Source organism: Chlamydotis macqueenii, chromosome 1 (assembly GCF_036417535.1).
Source record: "Chlamydotis macqueenii isolate bChlMac1 chromosome 1, bChlMac1.mat, whole genome shotgun sequence".
Classification (NCBI taxonomy): domain Eukaryota; kingdom Metazoa; phylum Chordata; class Aves; order Otidiformes; family Otididae; genus Chlamydotis; species Chlamydotis macqueenii.
Genome location: NC_141556.1, coordinates 8,635,655 through 8,655,469, shown reverse-complemented (window position 1 = coordinate 8,655,469; position 19,815 = coordinate 8,635,655). Strand labels below are relative to the sequence as shown.

The 19,815-nt window shown below is 42.6% G+C and overlaps 1 protein-coding gene across 4 annotated transcripts in view; it reads left to right on the top strand.

The window, feature by feature from the left end:
- Positions 1 to 19,815, top strand: part of GRM3 (glutamate metabotropic receptor 3) — a 109,821-nt gene that overhangs the window by 22,362 nt on the left and 67,644 nt on the right. Inside the window, exon 2 of one of the 4 annotated variants that reach the window (XM_086745488.1) lies at positions 17,991 to 18,089. The exons of 1 other annotated variant lie outside the window; for it this stretch is intronic. The gene's annotated coding sequence lies outside the window, so the exon portion shown is untranslated. Of the gene's footprint in view, positions 1 to 17,990; positions 18,100 to 19,815 lie in introns of all 4 variants that reach the window. 2 more of the 4 variants (XM_086745495.1, XM_086745474.1) reach the window with 2 other exon arrangements.

The following is a 19,815-nucleotide window of genomic DNA, read 5'->3' as shown; positions in this document are numbered from 1 at the left end:
TGAAGATTATTAAGATTACATCAAATACTTAATTTCATACACTTTTTTCTGTAGCTTATATCATACATCCAAGCTCTGCGATTTCAATGACCCCCTCCATGATTTACTCAAAGATATGGATTTTGCCTAATTGTTCCCACAAATCATGGGTTTTATCTGGCTAATTAACATTCTTTTTCCTGGATGGTTTTTTTGGTTTGGTTTCACTTGGTTCCGAGAGTTGAGAAATGCTGCAGATATTAAGCAGAGCAGACAACCTTTGATCTCCAATCCACCTGCTAATTCTCCATTGGATATTCAACATAAATTCCTTGCACAGACCCACCACAGAAGCGAGCAGCAGCTCAACACGCAGCAAGTGAGGAGTACAGACAATGCTGAGAAGAAAGCCGGCTGTTGTTCGCCACTGATGGGCTATTTTTAGCTCACAGACTGTTATTCCACTGGGTAAACTCAAGTCAGGTAAAAGAAAATGCACTTTGCAGGCTCATCTGCATAGAGTGCTGGATCAATCGGAATTCTCAATACCTTTAATGAGCTCGTATTTTTAACACTTGGCTGGCGATGTTGTGTCTGGCTGATTGCTGTGGCAAATCTAGCAGAACTACTTCCATAGAGCAATTGTTTTGTTACATAATAAAATACCCCCAAAATGTACATTGTGCTAAAATAGGTGCCATGGTCATCTAAAAACAGCTGGCTAGCAACTTGCAGAGGCAAAGGCGCCATTTATATTGTTGCAATAAAAATGACAATCAGCGCTTTCCCCTCCCTAACTGCATCTTGCCGGCCCCCGGCTGCTTCCCCCTGTCACCAGGGGCGATGGTAAGATTTCACATCTCCCATTTCTCAGAGCAAAGGGCGGTGACTCACGCAGCAGGTTGGAGATTTAGGTCACCATCTAAATCTCCAATTCTCAGTGATCAATTTAGCAAGTTTGACTTCAGATCAGCACTTTCTGTGCTACTTTCTTTGGGCAATGACAGTGTCATTGTCATTGATAGTGTCAATCACTGTTGCCATCTAGCTTCTCTGCCTTTCAGTGTTTCTTGATTCAAGTGTAGATGGTCCTCCATTAACCAAGGTGTTATCATTTTTAAAAAAAAAAAAAGCTCATGGGAATCTTGATCCCTTTTCTCTTGTGTGGAGTTCAAAAATGTTCCTTTTGTATCAACGGTTTTGATTCTTTTTCTCGTTGCCGGACCCTTGCTATGTTCCCTTGTACATGCAGATTCTGCTGTAAGTGTATTGGCATTAGGATGGCCTTTCTCAGAAAAGTAGAAAAGCATGAATGTTGGAAAATTAATCCTTGGACCCACGTGGATACGCAGACCACAGGTTGAAAACTGCAATTTTACTGTTATTGGGAAATAGCACTTAAAAAAAATTAAAAAAAAAAAATTACCTTAAAAGCCATCTTTGGGCTACCAGATCACACAATGAAAAATAGTGTTTCCAACAGATTTATGGCTAAGGCTTTGGAAGAGCAGACAGTTATATAGATTAAATTCTTCTACATTGCCCAAAGTCAGTCCATTGAAGTGGAATTTTGAACTCTTGGTTTCCTAGGAATGCGTCTCTAACCCAAGGATCTACCCTATTCATCTTTGTTCTATCATTCACAAAAACAAGATCAGTACTCTTTATGATGAAATATATTACAGAAATATATCTCACCACAACAACAAACCCTACCTGTGTTCTTAGTTCAGCAGGTAGCTCTCATCATTTTCCCAGCATCCTGGCAGCTCCATCTCTGCAATGTCTATGTCCTGACACGTAAGGTATTCTGGTTTGTGATTGCTGGGTGGGATGTCCTATGCATTTGTCCAGTTTATGTTCCAGAAATGGTGTCCAGCTGTCATTCTGTTGGTTCGTTACTGGACAAAGTGAAGCAGATCTCCCTTTTCAAGTCAATGTGACCACTTCCCACATCACTTCTTGTCAGCTCTTTTCAATCTGTTAAAGCAGAACAATAAATTGTTCATGAGAGGGTAAGGCTTCTCCAGTTTATTTGCCTGACTGAAGATTTGTGGCAGCTATTCTCAAGTCCCTGTGTGATATTAGCTCACACAGGTAACTTCCCCTTAGGCTCATGCAGATACACAAAATGTTTACAAAGATGATATATAAGTTGTTGAGCATCCTGAGCATCTGGTACAACTGTGTAGCTCTGCTTCCAAGACCTCCCTTTTGGCAGAGACTTTCCAGTCTATGTAGCAAAATCCATGAGCTGCCTCTGTGTTACTAAACAAATAGAAATGGTCTCATCTCCATTTCAGGATATCAGAAATCACAAACAACTCTGCTAGTCCTAGTCATGCCATAGTGAGTTCAGCCCATTTAAAAAAAATGTCTTGGAGAAGGAGGAAGATCCAAAGTGTAGCAGTTGGACTGGTTAGAGATTTTGTCTATGTGAGACTAGATTAAGTAGTCTTCTCTAGTTAAGGTGGAGACAGGGTCTTCAGCTCCCTGCTTTTTAAGCACTTTTCCTAGGTTGCAATGGGTTCCTGGGTTTCCTGGGTTGAGGTCTCTGCCTCTCTGCACTGACGAGAGGGAGCTCTGTGATATATGTGGCTAGGTTCCAGTCCTTTCAATGTTTAAAAATAAATAGGATTAAATTCATCCATTTTGCTTATATTTTTTTACCTATTGTATCAACTGGGAATAATTTGCCTAACCTTTCTTCTCAGCAGCAGTTTGGAGGCATTAATTTTTTATCACTTTTAAGTTTCAGATTTTTTAGCACAAACTACAATGTATATTACCAGTGGAAATATTATGATATAGTAGGGACTTCACTACATGCTTCAGTTGTTTTTATACCCATTATTGCTGTGCCATCTTAATGTAATTTTCCACAGGCTCCTGTGTTATTAACCTGAATTCATCATTTATATCCCTCTCCCGAGGCTTGTTGTAAGACTCTATAGAAGAAGATAAACAAATTACAGATAGAGGAATTAATTGTTGCCTCATTGGAGCACCCCAATCAAGGGATTTTAGGAACATTGGTTGGAGTGAAGCAGCCCATAGGCCACACTGATGGGAACGATAGGAAGAAGAGTTGAACAGAACTGGAGAAAATGGTAAAAAAAAAGAAAATGCACAGATTAGGGGAGATATGAAAATGGAATCCCAGGAAAGTGATAAAATGACTGCAGGCCTACAAGGAATGAGGCTTTGGAAGCCAGATATTAAATACTCCTTCCAGCAAGGTTGCTCACACAGCCTTTTCTACAAGCCATGTCATCTCTGCCAAGCTCCTTAGACAGCTCTGCCTCTTTTTTCTCTTTATTTCCCTGCCCACTTAGGATTAGGCCTAGAAATCCCCGCTCCTTCCAAAGAGAGAAGGGTCCAAGTGGCTCATCCCTTCCTGGCAGACCCTTGCTGGCCCCTGGTCCCAGCCCCATCTCCACCCCAGGACAGCTGCCCAAGGCTTGGCAGCACAGACCTGGAGGAGGGCAAGGAGAGTGTGGGGAAAAGGAAGGACCACAGTGCCGAAAAGGAAGACGGTGTTAGAAGAACAGTAGAGCAAGGAGGAAGGAGGGACAGAAGGGCGAAGTGAGTTGAAAGAAATGTGAGGGCACATCACAATGACTGTGTGTGTAAAGAAGCATATGGTGCCTTGAACCACAGGGGAGCTGCATTGTGCTACAGTGGGTAACAACAGAGAGTAACAGACTGTCCCTTTCCCCGAAAATCGTGTGCCTGAAATGGGTAAAACACATCAGAAGGGAGAGGAGCGACTGGCACAGTGTCCAACAGGACCTCTGCATCAGAGCCACCAGGTAGCACCCAAGCTTGTCCCAGTCAGATGTGCCAGCAGTGAAGCACCACTGCCCTCCAGGAGCACAACAAGATGGGGAAAACCCAGGAAATGGAAAACAGAGAACTGCGATGAGGCAGAGGGTGTGAAAAGGACAAGGGAAGGAAAGGATGCAAATTTTGGCTCCAGAGAGATTCGGGTTTGCTAGCCTGACCTCAGGTGTACGCGGAGCCCAAGACAGGGTGAGAGCATGACTGAGTTCTTTGCTTGGAGCAAAAATAGAGGCTGTGAAAGAAATGGGAAAGAGGCAAGCAGATACAAAAGAGAAGAAAGCTGGGGAAGAAAGGAAAAGAACATGAAAACACTATCCTCAAAACCAAGGCAAACATGACAGCCATATTAATTTCCAGTGCAAACACCCTTCCTCCGCTGCAGCTCAACAAGCGATCTGAACATAGTTAAGTTTAAGTTATGATTTCTTAACAATAATAATAATAACAAAAAAAAGCCAATGCCAAGAAATGAAAGTCAAAGTCGCAGCTTAATTCTGCAGGAGGAACACAAGGAGAGGCTTTGTATGGAGGTGAATGTGTTCTTCTCTGTCTAAAGAAGAAATTTGTGGGTGGTTTCAAGCAATTCCAGTGGTGGAACTGGTAAACCTAAAAACAATCTCCTCTGTTATGTTCTACAGTTATTTTTTAGCCACAGCTATCAATCAGACCACTTCTCAAAGAAGGCAAGTGTCAGTATCTCTGCTCTGTAGAGGCAGCTCAGGGAGGTGAAACAACCTGTCTATAGGCAGCCAGTATCAGTAAGGACCCCCATCAGCAGGGTCCCAGCCTGGCGCACATCTCCTCTGTGTCCCCTCTGGGGGCTTTGGTGTTGATCTGCTGGTGTGACAGCCAGAAAAAGGCCCGCACCTTGTTCAAAACCACAGGGTAGATTCCCATTTGCCTTGACTGCTCTGTGGCCAAAGGAAAGTGGGCATTTCTATGCCAGGGAGCCGAAGTAGGTTATCAGAGTCTATATTGGACACAAGGACTGGAATAACTAACTGCACAGGTGGAATTCAGGTTTTCTTGGCTTGTTTATAGGCATTCAGCGTATGACTGGGAGGAAGAATTTCATGCTTTGGACAATGACATCTAAAGTCTGAAATAGGTACCTTTCTGTTTAATTTTTGTCCTGTAGGTAGAAATTAAATCTACACATAATCACAGCCACAACAATAACTGGAAATTAGGAAAGTGTTTCCCCTACTATAAAAACATAACCTCTACAAATTCTCTTGTACCTTCCCCTGCAGCATGTGGCACTGGCCACTCTCTGACACAAGATGCTGGACTAGATTGGGTGCAGTCCAGTCTACATATGCCTGTGTCCCTAAATAAGTCATGGAGTATTCTCACATTCTGCTTTCCAGCTTGTACAGAGAAGCCCAAATAAAGCATTATCTTCTCCTTCGAGAAATCTCACATTACAAACTTTCTTATATTCTGAAGCAAAATTCCTCTCTTCAAAGCACTTGTATTCTCCACAATGGTTTTGTAATGTACTTGTCAAGGTTTCGCTTTCCCAGTGGAGAGCCACAGCTAATTACTGCAGTCACAGAGTGTTTGCAGCAGTGGTTCTTAACCACCTTGCCATCCTCAAACGTGTCCAGTTGCTTTATTCTTGAAATGACCACCTAAAATAATGGAGTGGGTAAAGACGTTCCAATTGCTTTGCAGATTTTAGTATGTGATTATTTATCACCTTTCCTACTTCAGATTTGCAGTTTGTTAAAACTGGAACACAGAAACAGGAGATGAAAACACAGCTTTTTAATGTGAATGCCAGGGTCCTGTGGGAGAATGGCTCTTTTTGTACTACAAATGGAGAACGGATGAAGAAAAGGTGTTCGTTTAGAAACCAGAGGGGCCAGATTGGTGCATGGATGAAATTGTTCATTTTCATTATCTCTTTACATTCAGATCAGTGTTCTTTTAATATACTTTTTGCAATTACAAAAGGGATTATGTCTTTTATTACATGCATGTAGCCTGTTTGGCAGAAGTGAAATGTCTAAGTTCCTTTACTGGCACTGTTTCAAACAAACTACATAACAAATAATCAGCAATCACACTTCCTTGTGGAAAAATGCACTGTCCCAGGGCTCCGGCAGACAGAATCCAGGATCTTAACCACAACATCTGAAGAGCTAATGGGAACAGACATGGCCGGTGATTGCTGAGGGTGAGGCACAGAGCTGCTGTCCTGTATAAGAAGCTGGTAGATAATGGATCCTTCCTTCAAACAGTGGTAAGCAGCTTGAGCTTTCACATAGTTCTGTGGGAACGATGAGGGAAAAAACAAGTCCACATAACCAATGGTCTTAAGTAGAAATAGCTTTAAGGGAATTCTTATGCTGTGGATTTCCAGACACTAAAAGCTTATTAGGAAAAAAAAAAAACAACACTAAAGGTTTCCCTGTTCTTGTATTTTGTGTGCTTCCGTGCCATCTAAGGAATTATGTAACATACAAAGGAAGAGGACAAAGGAAACAACCAAGCCTCTAAATCCATATAACAACACACAGCAGAGAAAGCAATCAGCTGGATTCATCATCTTCAGTTCATCCAGTTTACACCTTCTGTAGAGCTGACCCTTGTAGGAGAAGAAATACCTGTTAGTTATTGCCTAGTCACGTTAGGTATTACATTCCCTCCCCACAGACCACCAGTGGCAAATACATTGATGTTATTATCAGTCCAAAAGCAACACCTTTAACAGCATGCTGGATTATTGCCCCAGCTCTGACTCAGGGAACATTTCCTCTAGCTCTTGTGTTTTCCTTGGAGACCTCTCCATCTAGCACTGACCAAGCTCCACCTGCTTTAGCTTTTGAAATATGACAAGGTAATAAATCAGGGCTGTGGGTGAGCAGGGCGGCTGTGGTGGTGTAGTTTAGCAGGAAGATGCCATACAGTGCCAGGACAGCTTCTTACTTTGTTCTCTGTGGGCAGCTGTGTGTTCGTCCAAATCGTATCCTGAGGTCAACAGCCAGGCTCCCTTCTCCATGCCCACACCCAGAGGGAGATGGGAAGGAATACAAGCAGCAGGGACACAGTTGCAGGAACAGGTTTTCAGAATTACCCTAGATGTTGCAGACTTCTCAAACAGGCTGTAGGACTCGATAGACAACACCTTCAATGGATAAACCCTTGTCTGAGGCATTTGTAACCTCTCTCCTGCCCTGTGATCCTCCAGGCTGGAGGCAAGTAAGCAGTAAAGCCAGGTCTTCAACGGCCCTGCATTCCAGCAGCGGACAAGCCCTATGAAACAGTCCCCATGTTCAAAGATGTTACAGCAGGTCCATCTGCTGCCCGCCCAGCAAACTTTCCTCTCCCACGTAACCCAGTATGTGTTGTGCTCCTCCCAGTGCTCTTCAGACCATGACACGCCCGTTGAGAAATGAGAAACTTTGGGGATCTGGTGCCAAACACTGGAGGAGTTATTGGGTGACTTCCAGATCAGTTTAGTGGATTTTTGTCCAGCAGATAAGAAGTATCAGGCAGCGGCGTCCTGCCCTACAGCTTCTTCACTGCCAGGTTCCCCACAGCAAGGCTGGGGACTCAGTCTGTAGCTGGCAGACCCCTGCTCAGCAGACCAGCTCCCTGCTGACAAGAGGATCCTCTTCCAGGCGCTTGCATACAGCTGCTGCCACAGTTTGAAGGGAAGCCTGGCCCTTTACTGCTGGCAGCAATTTATGCACTTTTGCAGGTGTGACACAGTTGCTTCACATGACCTCTGGGAAGGCAAAAGCACTGCCTCGAAAACGTGTCAGTGGTACCACTTGGCGCTTACACTTTCTACTTCAAAGTGTTCTACCACATTAATGAAGTGAGCTTAAAAATAAGAGCTGAAAACACTCTAATAACGTGAAAATATTGCCCTGGAAGAAGTATATAAGCAAGAAAGCCATTATAAAATCAGGACTTTTTTTTTTCTTTAATGAGCTGGCTTTGCCCAATCTATTTTAAGTGTAGCTCATCTGTTCAGCTGAAACCCTCCAGCCATTTCTTGATAGTACTGTGCTGTGGAATATAGCAACGGGGGATATAAAATTTCAGTTCCTGTGACCCCAGTGGCTTGGGAAAATATAGTACTAAATTTGGGAAGATTTTAAATTACTTCACTTATCACTCCAGATTATTTTTCGAGATATATGTAAATGTATGGTACAGAGTCACTCAGAGAAAGATTCAGGCCCTGTTTTGAAGCTCAGGGACTGAGGGATTCAGCTGAGATTTGACCAGGAGCTGAAGACAATCAGAGATGCAATTTTCTTATGAAAGCATCATCAGGACAGATGCAACAGCGAACAGATCAGATAGGTTTGAACAAAGCAGACAAAACTGACAAATCCAGGCATCTCTTAAGCTAGTCTCCCATTGCTTTTAATAGGGTTAGGATTTTGCCTGCTGGACCAAATTCCCAGCTCTACCTTGAATTTGCTGTAGTAGAAATCCCTTAATCTCCCTGTGCTTCCTTCTCTCTCTGTTCTTTCCTATCTCCGCATCTGCAGATAAGGATGATACTAACATCTGCCTCCATGGGTGTTATGAGAACTAATTAACTGAGCTTTCAGGGAAACTTCAGCAGCAAAGGTAAATTTCTCATCTGGAGATGAAACACGTACACATACATGTATAGATATAGATATTTGTCTGCATAGAAATACATATATATATATGATATAGATCAATAAAAGCCATGCCTATCACCTGCCAGACCTTTCTTGACATCAGGGCTCTTCTTCTCTTTGCTTTGTCTTTCTGTTACAGTCCTGCTATTTTTAAATGCTGGGCTTTATTCCAAGTCAGTGTGGGAATGCCAGGCAGGTGGTTGTTTTGAAAAAAAAAAAAAAACAAAAACAAAAAGAAAACCTTTGCCTTCTCTTTTTTTTGAATAGCATTTTTGTTCTGTAACCATTGTTCCTACCAGTCAGAAAAACTGCTTGGTTTTTAATGAAAAATCCAAACACCAACAAATTGCAATCCTCCCTTTCAACACAGACATGCCTTTTGAATTTAATTATGCCTCAGGCAATGCATTATAACAGGCATGTGATAAGCGACACCAAAATCTTAGAACAAACACAGCAAATATCCCCCTCTGGGCAAAAATAGCTCAGTACCAGATTGCCTGGTTTGGTACCAAGTCACGTGGGGCCAGAGTCTGCTGATTTACCCCATCCGGGCTGAGGTGTCGCAGCTTGGCCCTATTGATGCCTGGAGAGCTGGACCCCTTTATAGCTGCCGAGGGTCTGCTCGCTGCGTGCCCCTTGATCCCCAGCTCTGGTAGGGAGAGATGGCTACAGGAAAACATGAACCCCGAGGAAGGAGTGGAGAACTCTGTTTTGGGGCAGGGACATTCCTGATGGGGTGATTCAGAGCACCCAGCAGGAGCCGAGGGGAGCCAGGGGCAAAGGAAGCGGAGGAGTTTCCTTTCCTCCCAGAATAATTCCTCACAAGCTGTGTCAACTATCTGCAGTTAAACAAATACTGGAAATATCAACATTTCCCATTTGGAGGGAGAGGCAGCACCAGTTACCTTTGGTTTTGTTGTCTTGGGAGCTGCAACAGACAGCGAGAGGATACTGCCTGTGATTTTTCTGAACGTTTGCAGAAGAAAATTTCCTTTGAAAACAAACACCCACAGCTCTGCCTGTAATGCAACACCAGGGTCAAACTCTGTCCTTTGTATCCTTCTGGATACTAACATGTGATAATGCGATGTCTCTGTGTTATTTAAATGCTCTGCCATGGCCAGCGACTCCCCAGTAGCAGCAGTGTTTGCCACCTCTTTGGTGATGCTGGTGGTGCACGGTGGTTGGGTCTGCTTGTTATCAGGATGCAAAGTATTCGTATGTACGGGGAGACAACCGTCACAGGTGCTGCCTGACTGCTGGTGGACAAATATCAAGACAAATTCCATCTAACCTCAAAAGTCATGTGGCTATAAACACAAAATGAAGCAATTGCAATCCTGTCAGAGAGATACATTCTTTAAAAGTGGCTGCATTTGACCTGGTGTTTGTCTTCTGTTCCCTTTCTCTTCTGTGCAGGTACCTTGGCTCACTGACATTTTAAGAGAGACAGGGTTTTTTTATTGTCTATCAGATACAGCTGCTTTGCGTCTAAAGACCCTTGCTCATGCCAGGAAACTGGTTCCCTGCAGCAGTGCAGCTCTCTTGAGCTTCTGCAGCAACTGTTTTCACTGAAGTCTTAAAGATGAAAGACAGATAGTGCTTTAGAGAAAAGAGGGCTGGGACACACCATCTAGTTATTGCAGTTTAATGTGTTTCTGTGCAGCAGCTGAGCCACACCAGCCAGCTGGATTCACACCTTCGGCTTGCGGCAAGTGCAGGATTTCAGCAACGCATGTTACCATGACCTGAGTATGTCTCTGGTCACATATTCACAATAAGTCATTCACTTTCTTGAGCACAATAACTCCATGAATGAGTCCTTCAGTTACTTAAATGTTTAATTCCTGATATCACCACTAACTTACCCTGGAACTATGGGTCATTTCACCTCCTTAGGATTCAAACTTCAGGTGTAAAATGGATACAACAGGAGTGCTTTCTCAAAAGGGTATTGTACAGACAAATACAATAAAGCCTATGAGGTGCTCCGATATCCTGAATACCTCAGCTGGCCTGAGGGACGTTTTACACACACCGTTCTGCTAAGAGGAATCGGAACAGCAGTGCTTTGCTTTTAGTCATTCACAGAGCTCCTTATTATTTATACAGCTGTGGACAAATGATTTAGAGTCTTGTCTTCTGCTGCAGTAAATAGAAGCCAACAGGGCTGTGTTGCTCTATGGGAACTGAGAAGCTGGACCTCTTTGTTTTATGTTTTAGTGTGAACCTGCAAGTCACAATTCTTGTCCCAAAATATTTCCAGGTGTATCTCCTTTGAAAGACAAAATTTGAGGAGTTGCTGTCATGTATCCCACATAAACAATATGAAGGCTAACATCAAATATTTGGAAAGTGTACAAGTACACCGAAGGGAAATATGGTGATTTACTGAGCTTTAATCATTTCAGTATAATTCCATGAATTTTACACCTAAAAGACTCAGATTGCTGTAACCGTTACCTGTGAATAAAGCTTGCTTCTTGCAAGTGATAATTAATTCTTAAATCTTGGAAGCTTCTGAGTTTCAGAGACCCCTGGGCACATTTGTATGAAGATTAGACATTGTTTCTTTTCTCCTTTCTTCTTTGAAGTCTTTTCTTCAAAGATTGCAGCTCGCTGTTCAGACTTCATAAACCCTCTCTTGACAGAGACCGCTTTTCTCTGCGCTTGCAGAGGCTTTGGGTCTGACTCTGTCCTCCCTTACTCCTCCCTGCACCCCACCAAAGTGCGTAGAGAGATGCCAGCATCACATCGCTGCAAGTGGGGAGGAGAATCTAACCCTTTGCCAAACACGTCAAGTGAATGGCTCACTCCCTGTGGGGAAAATTTACCACATAACAAGGCAGTAATTGATATTGATGGTGCATGTTGTTCGCATTTCATTTTTTAGACACTTGTTTTCAGGGTTGTGAGAAGCCAGGTTAGAGTGATCAAAGGTCGAAGCCTTAAGTTTCCTGTAAAACAACTTCCCCAAGGCTATGCCTAGTGTGGGAAGAAATTAATGGTGAGATTTATACAAGGCACGTACCTAAGCTAAAAAAAGACCAAAGATGCTAAATTATGAGAGTGAGATTCTCTTCTTATTTATATCCCTATGAATCGTAAGCAACTACTCTGATGTTGAAGGAATGACCTCCTCCTCCTCCTCATTTTTAGCTGGAGTAGGAAGTGTTTGGTCCATAGCAAATGCAGCTGAACTCTTATGTTCACACCTTGGATGAACTTCTTACTTCTCTCTCCTCAAGCTGTGCTCTTCTTGATCTTGTCATGAAAAAAATATTTTTCAACATCTTTTCTAATGAAAAAAAAAAACAATGGTGCAGTCAAGGAGAAGTGCTTCGGGTTATTTTTATCTGTTCTGAGGAACTGCTTTCTGTCAGCTCATTATAGGGAAAGGGAAAGGGAAAGGGAAAGGGAAAGGGAAAGGGAAAGGGAAAGGGAAAGGGAAAGGGAAAGGGAAAGGGAAAGGGAAAGGGAAAGGGAAAGGGAAAGGGAAGAAGGTTCATCTAATCAGGGAATTCATTTTTTTGACAGCTTGGGATAAACAACCCCCATTAATGAGAAACTAGAAAACTATGGTTCCACCTTCAAAATATTGAAACCATAAGGATGATTCAGTTATATGTATAGTTGGACTCCAGGGTCTTAATGTTAAACAGTATAAGTCTTCAAATATTCCTGTTGCTGTCAGTATTCTCAGCTGTGCTCCCTCAGTGGTCACTTACTCCCCATAACTTATGTGAAGAAGTCACTGCTGAGTTAAATAAAGGTTGTACCATACAGATGAATTCTTGTAGATTAACTTTCTACTCGAGGTAATCACAGTAATGTCCCAGGATGTTGGGAAAGGGCAAACAGTGTTCTACAGGGTGACCTTTCCGTTTGGCGACAACACGGTTTCAACCAAATCACTGTAAGTCAACCAAATTGCTGTAAGTCACTGCAGAACCCTTCACACTGAAAATACATGGCTGCATGTTCAGTGACGCAAGTGATACTTAATTCACACGGTGTCTTGCTCATTAGCTGTTATCTTTTAAAAAAGGTTATCGTCAAACCTCTGTCAAATGCAAGAAAACAGAAGTACCAGAAAAATGAAGTGTCTTGCTCAAGACATCAGAGCCAATGACAGAATCAGGAGTGGAACTCAGAGCACTCACCCATCTTCGAACCATCCCGTATGTTATGTTATTTCCCAATTTAGTCTCCTAACCGGTCTACTGATATTCAGATCTTCTAAGCACTCTGCAGAGTTTGCTCTCAGGTCATTTCATAGCACACACTCCGATGAAGGAAATACTTCTGACTTTTGTTTTAAGTATCTTTTTTTTTTCCCAAAAATTCGATGCACAGACCTGAAATTTTGGACCACTTCATGAAATGGGCACTGCAGGCACCATATGCCTCCATCACCCATCCTGAGCATGGACAGCACTGCCCTGTGGTGGCCCAACATGCCAGATGCGCAAGTGCAACTGCACCAGGAGACTTCTCTCCAGCGGCCCCAGGCCAGATGACAAAAAGCCAAGAGAGGAGGTTTATAGCTGAATATCTTTGCCCAAGGGAAAGCAGGCCAAAGAATACAAAATGTCGGTAGAGGGCATGTTGCCCTTGATTGAGTGGAGAAGGGCCCCCGCTGGCTGGAAACCCAGATTTAAAAACAACAACAACAAGAAAATTAGTAAGGCTTGCCAGCTGGGGAGAGACATCTGGCTAGTGATCAGAGGGGCCTGTGAGTCAATTAATCCATCTCCGAGCTGGATTAGCACATTGAAACATGCTTCCCTTCACTGCTGCGGAGGGACCTGCTGAATGGGCTGTAAAGATGAATGGAACTAAAGAAATTTCATTTAGATGAAGAAAAATGGCTCTGAAGTAGTGGGTGGGTGGTTTTTACATGCCTTATGTGCTGCAAGAATTAAGCACAACTCAGAGAATTTAGGGCATGGAGGAGCCACTTGGATATAAAAGCTCTTGAATTTAAGATCTGATGGATTTCAAATTTGCATCTAGATTTATGGTTGGTTTTTTTTCACATGCTTATAGCATACCCAGGACAAAAGATACTGCAAAACCAGATTCTGATTAATAACTCTTCTAGTCCATTCTTACCCAACTGTGTCACATCCAGTTGCCATGTGTGTCTCTGCTGAAGCTATTCCTGGGCTCTTCTGCTATTAAATGAAAAGGCAGGACTGTTGCTCAAGGACATCATCCTACATTTAGCCCTGAAGAGACTGAGGCTCAGTTTCCACCTTCTCTGTCATTGCACATCAATGGGATATGGTCTCCTTAGAGACTTTTCCAAGCATCAGAGATAAGTCTTGAAGGGACTGAGTTCAGTTCCTGCTGTCATGAGCCATCAGGTTACATAATCTCTTCCCTCTTCTGTTTTGATTTTTTGACTGTTATTTCTGCCTTCAGAAGGCTTTTCATAGAATCATAGAATCATAGAATGGTTAGAGTTGAAATGGACCTTCAAAGGTCATCTAGTCCACCCCCCTGCAAGGAGCAGGGATATCTTTGACTAGATCAGGTTGCTCAGAGCCTCATCCAACCTGGCTTTGAACGTTTCCAAGGATGGGGCACCCACCCCATCTCTGGACAACCTGTTCCAGTGTTCTACCACCCTCATTGTAAAAAATTTTTTCCTAATATCTAATCTGAATCTACTTCCCTCTATTTTAAAACCATTACCCCTCATCCTGTCACAACAGGCCCTGCTGAAGAGTCTCTCCCCGTCTTTCCAAAACTTAATTCCTCTTTCATTTAGCAACTTATTTTTAATTTCCAATGTCTTATTCAGGACCAGGTTGCAGCCATTAGGTCTTGTGCCAGAAATATCTGTTAGCCTCATCCGTCCTGAGTACTCAGACCTGTGAGGTATCCGCAGATAGGTGTCAAAAAGTTAAACTTTCCTTTTACTCAGCTGAATAAGCGAAGTCACATTGCTGTTCTTTCATAAAACAGGCTCACTAGTCACCTTGTTTATCATAGTAGTCTTTTTCTGCACCTACTTCTATGTAAATTATTATTTTCACAATAATACATGGATTATTCACAGGTTTTAAATGCAATGACACCAACACTACCTTGCATCTGCAGAAAATACCCTTTCTGTCTACACCCTGGAAGCTGTATTCACTGGTTGGGGGCTGCATGCACCAAAGCAGTATCCACTATTTTTTCAGCAAAGGAGCTTTCAGCCTGAGGAAAGTATGAGGAATTTCTGTTAACATCTGGAAGCTTAACACAGGAGACCGCTTAGGAAGACACGTATGTTTTCTTATCAAGGAAAAGATGCCCAGGAACAATTGATGTAGCTATTAGCAAAGCAAATTCAGTGCTAGGATGCATCAGGAAAGATTTCTGCAACAGAAACAGTGAGGACTGTCTTTGTGTATTACTAATAAGATAAAAAGTGTCAGTGAAAAGTCCTAGGCAATGTAATCTGATTGCCCATGCTGAGGAATTGCTGGAATGGGCAGTGTCATAGTTCTAACCTGAGTCACAGAGTTCTTTTTGGACAGGACACCGTCCCAAATAATTCCTAGACATGGCTTGGGACTTAGCATGTAGTGGGAACCTTTCACCATATACATTTTCAGTGTGAGCACCCTGTTTTAGAAGCTGAGAGAGGTTAGCTGTATGGGCCTGATGATCTCATTGCCTGAGAACTGGCCCACGTAAATTCAATTTATGAGACTAGACATAGCTATTGATGCTGGTGTACAGCTCCTCATCTGAAGGACTGTGCACAGTTCTGATCATCTGTATTCACGACAGAGAAGCTTGAAGGTTGCAACTATAGCTCTTAAACAGTGACAGACACCAGAATACAATAATTCATATCACTTCATTGTTAACATAATCCCTGGTCCTTGAGTTTTGGCCAAAGTAATTCTCCAAAGACAACTCCTGGGAAGAGGCTGGAGACCATCTCAGCCCCACCACCATTCACAACGGACCACTGGGATGTGACCATCCAGTTCTGGAGTGCCAGAAATTTTAGCTGTAAGGGCACAGCACAGCTGTGCCAGGTGGTATCCAGACCAGAGAGTGGTCCACGACCCATCCTATTTGCTAAGATAGTTGCAGACAAACTGGATCAGATGTAGTGAATGACTGTCTGGGTGATCAAGAGAATGCAGAATTAACTCTATGAGAGCAGGTAAAACAGATTTTGAATGCTTTTGAAAAATCCTCTTTATACTCAAATAGAGTTTTGTGTACAGAATCTGTCCACAGCCCCTGGCAATTTAGTCCTCCATTCCTTTAACTGGAGCATCCCAAATCATTTCAGCTATCACATGTCATGTCTGAGAGACAGTGAGCTTTGACACAATATGTACCTTCAAACAGATGCAGCCCTTCTCTGGGAGGCAATGACAATTGCTGAGCATGATTTCCTTCCCAATAAATATGAAAACTCTGCAGGCAGCAGTCAAAAGAAATCTACTCTCCTTTAAGATATTTCATATGAATCTCTTTCTTTCCTCTGTCCCTCTGCTATCTGTCTCCTCTCTCACGGGAAAGTGCTTATCTCAAGTGGATAAAATCAGGGCTTGCCCCTTGAAAAACAAAGGAGCCTAGAGTAATGAAAGCCACAAGCCATGAACATCTGTACATAACCAGGGTCGTATCAGGTTTGCCGATATCTAGTCCCTATTGCTACAGTGTCACGCAGCATCTATTGCCAGCTATGTTATCCAACACAGACAATCCCAGACGTAAAGAGGGAAGGACTTCCTCCTGGCATGTGTAAAAAGCCTGCTGCAGTAAGCCTTTTGCCTTCTTAGAACTCCTGATTATACTTACATGATGCTTAAACTACAATAATTCACTATTCAGGTACCTCATCTGAGGAAACAGGGAGGGGATGAGAAGCACTTATCTACCTTTTTCTGCAAGTGCAAAGGAAAGACTCAAACCTGGTCCCCATTTCAGGACATGTTCAGACCAGAGGTCTAACAATGCAAACCCTTCTTTGTCTGAAGACCACCATCAGTTCTTACTTTGATGGTGTCTGAGAAGCAGCAAGTGAAGCACATATAAGTTTTTTGGTGAGGAGAGAACACATGCAGAGGGAGATCCATGCCATGGACTACAAGAATGCAGAAGCACCTCCATCCACTTCCCTACAGTTCTGAGGAAGCCATCTTGGGACCAACCTAGCAGACATCTTGTCCTTTCCCACCAGCTGCAGGCAGCCCCTGCTCAGTATGTCACCAGTCTGGCTTCTCTTCTAGGGCTCCTGATTTTCACTCTGTGCATGTGCAGTGATGCATTGAGCACTGTGAACCAGGAGCCAGTGGCTTAGGACTTTTGTTACAAGTGTTTTTCAAACATGTCTATCCACTCATTTCCTCCCGTCGCCCCCCAATTAGCAGCCAAATGCTGCTATTTTTTATAATTTTGAGATATCTGTCTACTCCTCAATTCATTCATTTCATGGTTGTGTTCTAAGCAATGTCTATTCTAAAACCTTTTGTTCCATAAATCAAAAAGTAAGCTCAAAAAACAAGTGATCATAAACAGATATGTATGCTTGAAAATAAGAATTTTAACATGAAATGCAGGTAGATATAAATAGAAGAAAATCTGAATCTGTAGACTTTATAAATATACTTGAATTTACTCTCTCTAACAGCCTATCAGTGTGATGAAAGGATTTCAACTTGTCTCATGTCCAGTGGTAAATATGGGATTTATAGGGATGGAGAAATGTGCCTAGAGTCACACTTGACACAGAACTGTGAATTCAGTTGAGATTTCCTGATCATCAGCTCACAAGTTAATCATGATGAGAGAAAAGGGTCAATTAGGACAGCTCTAGGAGCATGAAATAGCTCTAAATATCCCTTTATAGCCATTAAGCCACATTCCTTCAATATGGCACAGCAAGAGACACAGGGAAAGGACCAAGGAAAGACAAGCCTGGTCAAGATGATTGTCATCCAGCTAATCTCTGTCAACTGTAACACTGCAGGTGTTTGCTGCCGGCAAACGCAAACCACCAGCATTCACCCTCTCAAAAACAATCAGTCCCTCATTCAAGAATGAAAAGCAAATGGGTGTTTTAAACCTACCTGCAAACTGCCCTGACCTTACACTCAGGTCTAAGGGAGCCTGTCTATTATAAAAAAAAAAAAGTGTTATTTAAAGAGAGATTATTAGCTTGTGTAAAAGCGTGTCCAACAGAAACTGTGGGAGTAATAAGGAAGTGTTTAAAGCAGATTGCCTGCCTCATTCAGATGTGTCAAGGAGCTGATCCAAAGACACCCAGGAACTTTAAAAGGCACTGGAGCAGGCCCATCAGTTTCCAATACTAATAGGAGCTGAGCTGTTAGTGCTTTTGCATGACATTCTGTAAGAAAAAGCACTGGCATTTGGCTTACTCAGGAGAGATTTCACCATCTGTTATTGTAGAGACCAAACAACGATACAAAAAAAAAACAAATAAGTGAGAAACCCTAACGCTCTGTCACCATTTCAAATTTAGTGAGGTCTTAAAATATTCCTGCACAGGTAGAGGATTTTGCTGGAGGAGAATCAACACGGCAACGGGCTCAATTACCTCTGAGTTTCCTGTGTGAGATCTGTCAAGCAACTCCTATCAACACATCTGTAAGTGAGTGTGAGTAATGGGTTTTATTTAAATTCGTGTGGTATTTACTACCTACACCCAGATAGATAACGGATAGACAGCAGAACAATGATCAGCAAGCAGCTACCACTTAATTCTTGGTCTGTTCTGCAGCTTACCTGCCTTCATTTGTCTTCCCTTCTGAAGAAGTAAGCACGTTCCTTCTGTCTCAGATGGAAATGCAATGTCTTATTATTAATTCATTGCAAGTTTTCCATTTTCCATCCAAAATCTTGACAGTGATAAAAAAAAATAAGATCACGCAGTATTTGTTTCCAAAAGCTTTCAGCTCCATGCATATCTGTTTACCTTTCTGCAATTGGATTTCTTATCCCCAAAAAGACACAGTCAACAACTGAACTTTCTAAGTAGCAAATACAACATTTAAGGCGTCTATTTGCCTTACCAAAAACAATAGGTACTAAGTATGTTGGTAAGGGCAGAACATCCTGAGAAATACTGAAATAATCTATTGACTTGCTGCAGTTCTATTGATTTCAGAAACACAAAGAAAATATGCTGAACAGGAGGAAAAAAAAAACATTAAGTAGCATCACGTGAATGCAGTAGTAAAACATCCTACGTACTCTCATCACTGTCAGCTTCCTGCAGGAAGAAAATGTGTGTTCAGCCCTGAAAACTACCTGCTTTCAATAGAGTATTGGTAGGCATACATTTGCTCTAGCTATCTGAATTCCTTTGGGTTTAGTGAAGCTGTCAAAACCTTACAAGTGCGAATGCTGTTGTGTAAGTAAAATTAATGACTCCTTTTCTGCTTCCCATATTTTAAAGCTTTAAGTGAGTCTTATTGCTGAGGGAAAGGGGAGGAGGAGGGGAGGGACTGTCAAAATGGAATTGTAAATCTTTTGGTGTTTAAAATCTTAGACCTGATTGACCTCATGACGGTGCTTCAGACTGGCATTTATCTTGGTGGTGTACAGCAAGCAAACGATCTTTACCCAGGCATGAATCCCACTTCGCAATCTGTTTTCACTAACTAGGGTATGAGGCTCAAGTGGAATGCTCCAGTCAAGCAAGTAAACATTGAAAAACAAACAAAAGAGTTTGCATTTGTGGAAGTATTAAATGTATTTATAGTCTGCCCTTTGAGTATTTGTAAGTATTGGAGTGAGTGGACAGTAATTTGAAAATAGTTGAAAGTGAATTATTAAATAAAATTGAAATATATGAAGAATTAATATCAATAATAACTGGTGCTTAACAGACTGGTGTGTGCTAAGGTTTTAGTTGATCCTTGTCATGATGTGGGGTCACAAACTATGAGTTCTTTGGGGAGAGGGCTTCCTCAGTGTCCGGATTGCCCAGCACAGTGTGGGCTGCACCCCAAGCTGCAAGCTGGCTGTTTCCGGTACAACAAGGAGGACTTCTCAGCAACACCCTGCTCACGGCTGCAGGATGAAGGGTAGCTTCAGCAAGCAGTGTCAGCCTGCCAAGCACCACTGCCTACATGCCATCCATCTATGCCAGCAGCTCTATCCTAGGGTAATTTAAACGCAGCTCAATAGAGGTTATTGACACCCTCATACTTCAGCTGGCCACGCTACACTCCACCACAGACATTAGAGAGGCTCTCCAGAAAGCACTTTGGTGCAGGAGCCAGACCCAGGTGCTCTGAAAATCTCATGGGATTTTCCTCAGGAACTTGCATGTGCCCAGAAAGGAGAGGGAACCTTGGGAAGATGGCTA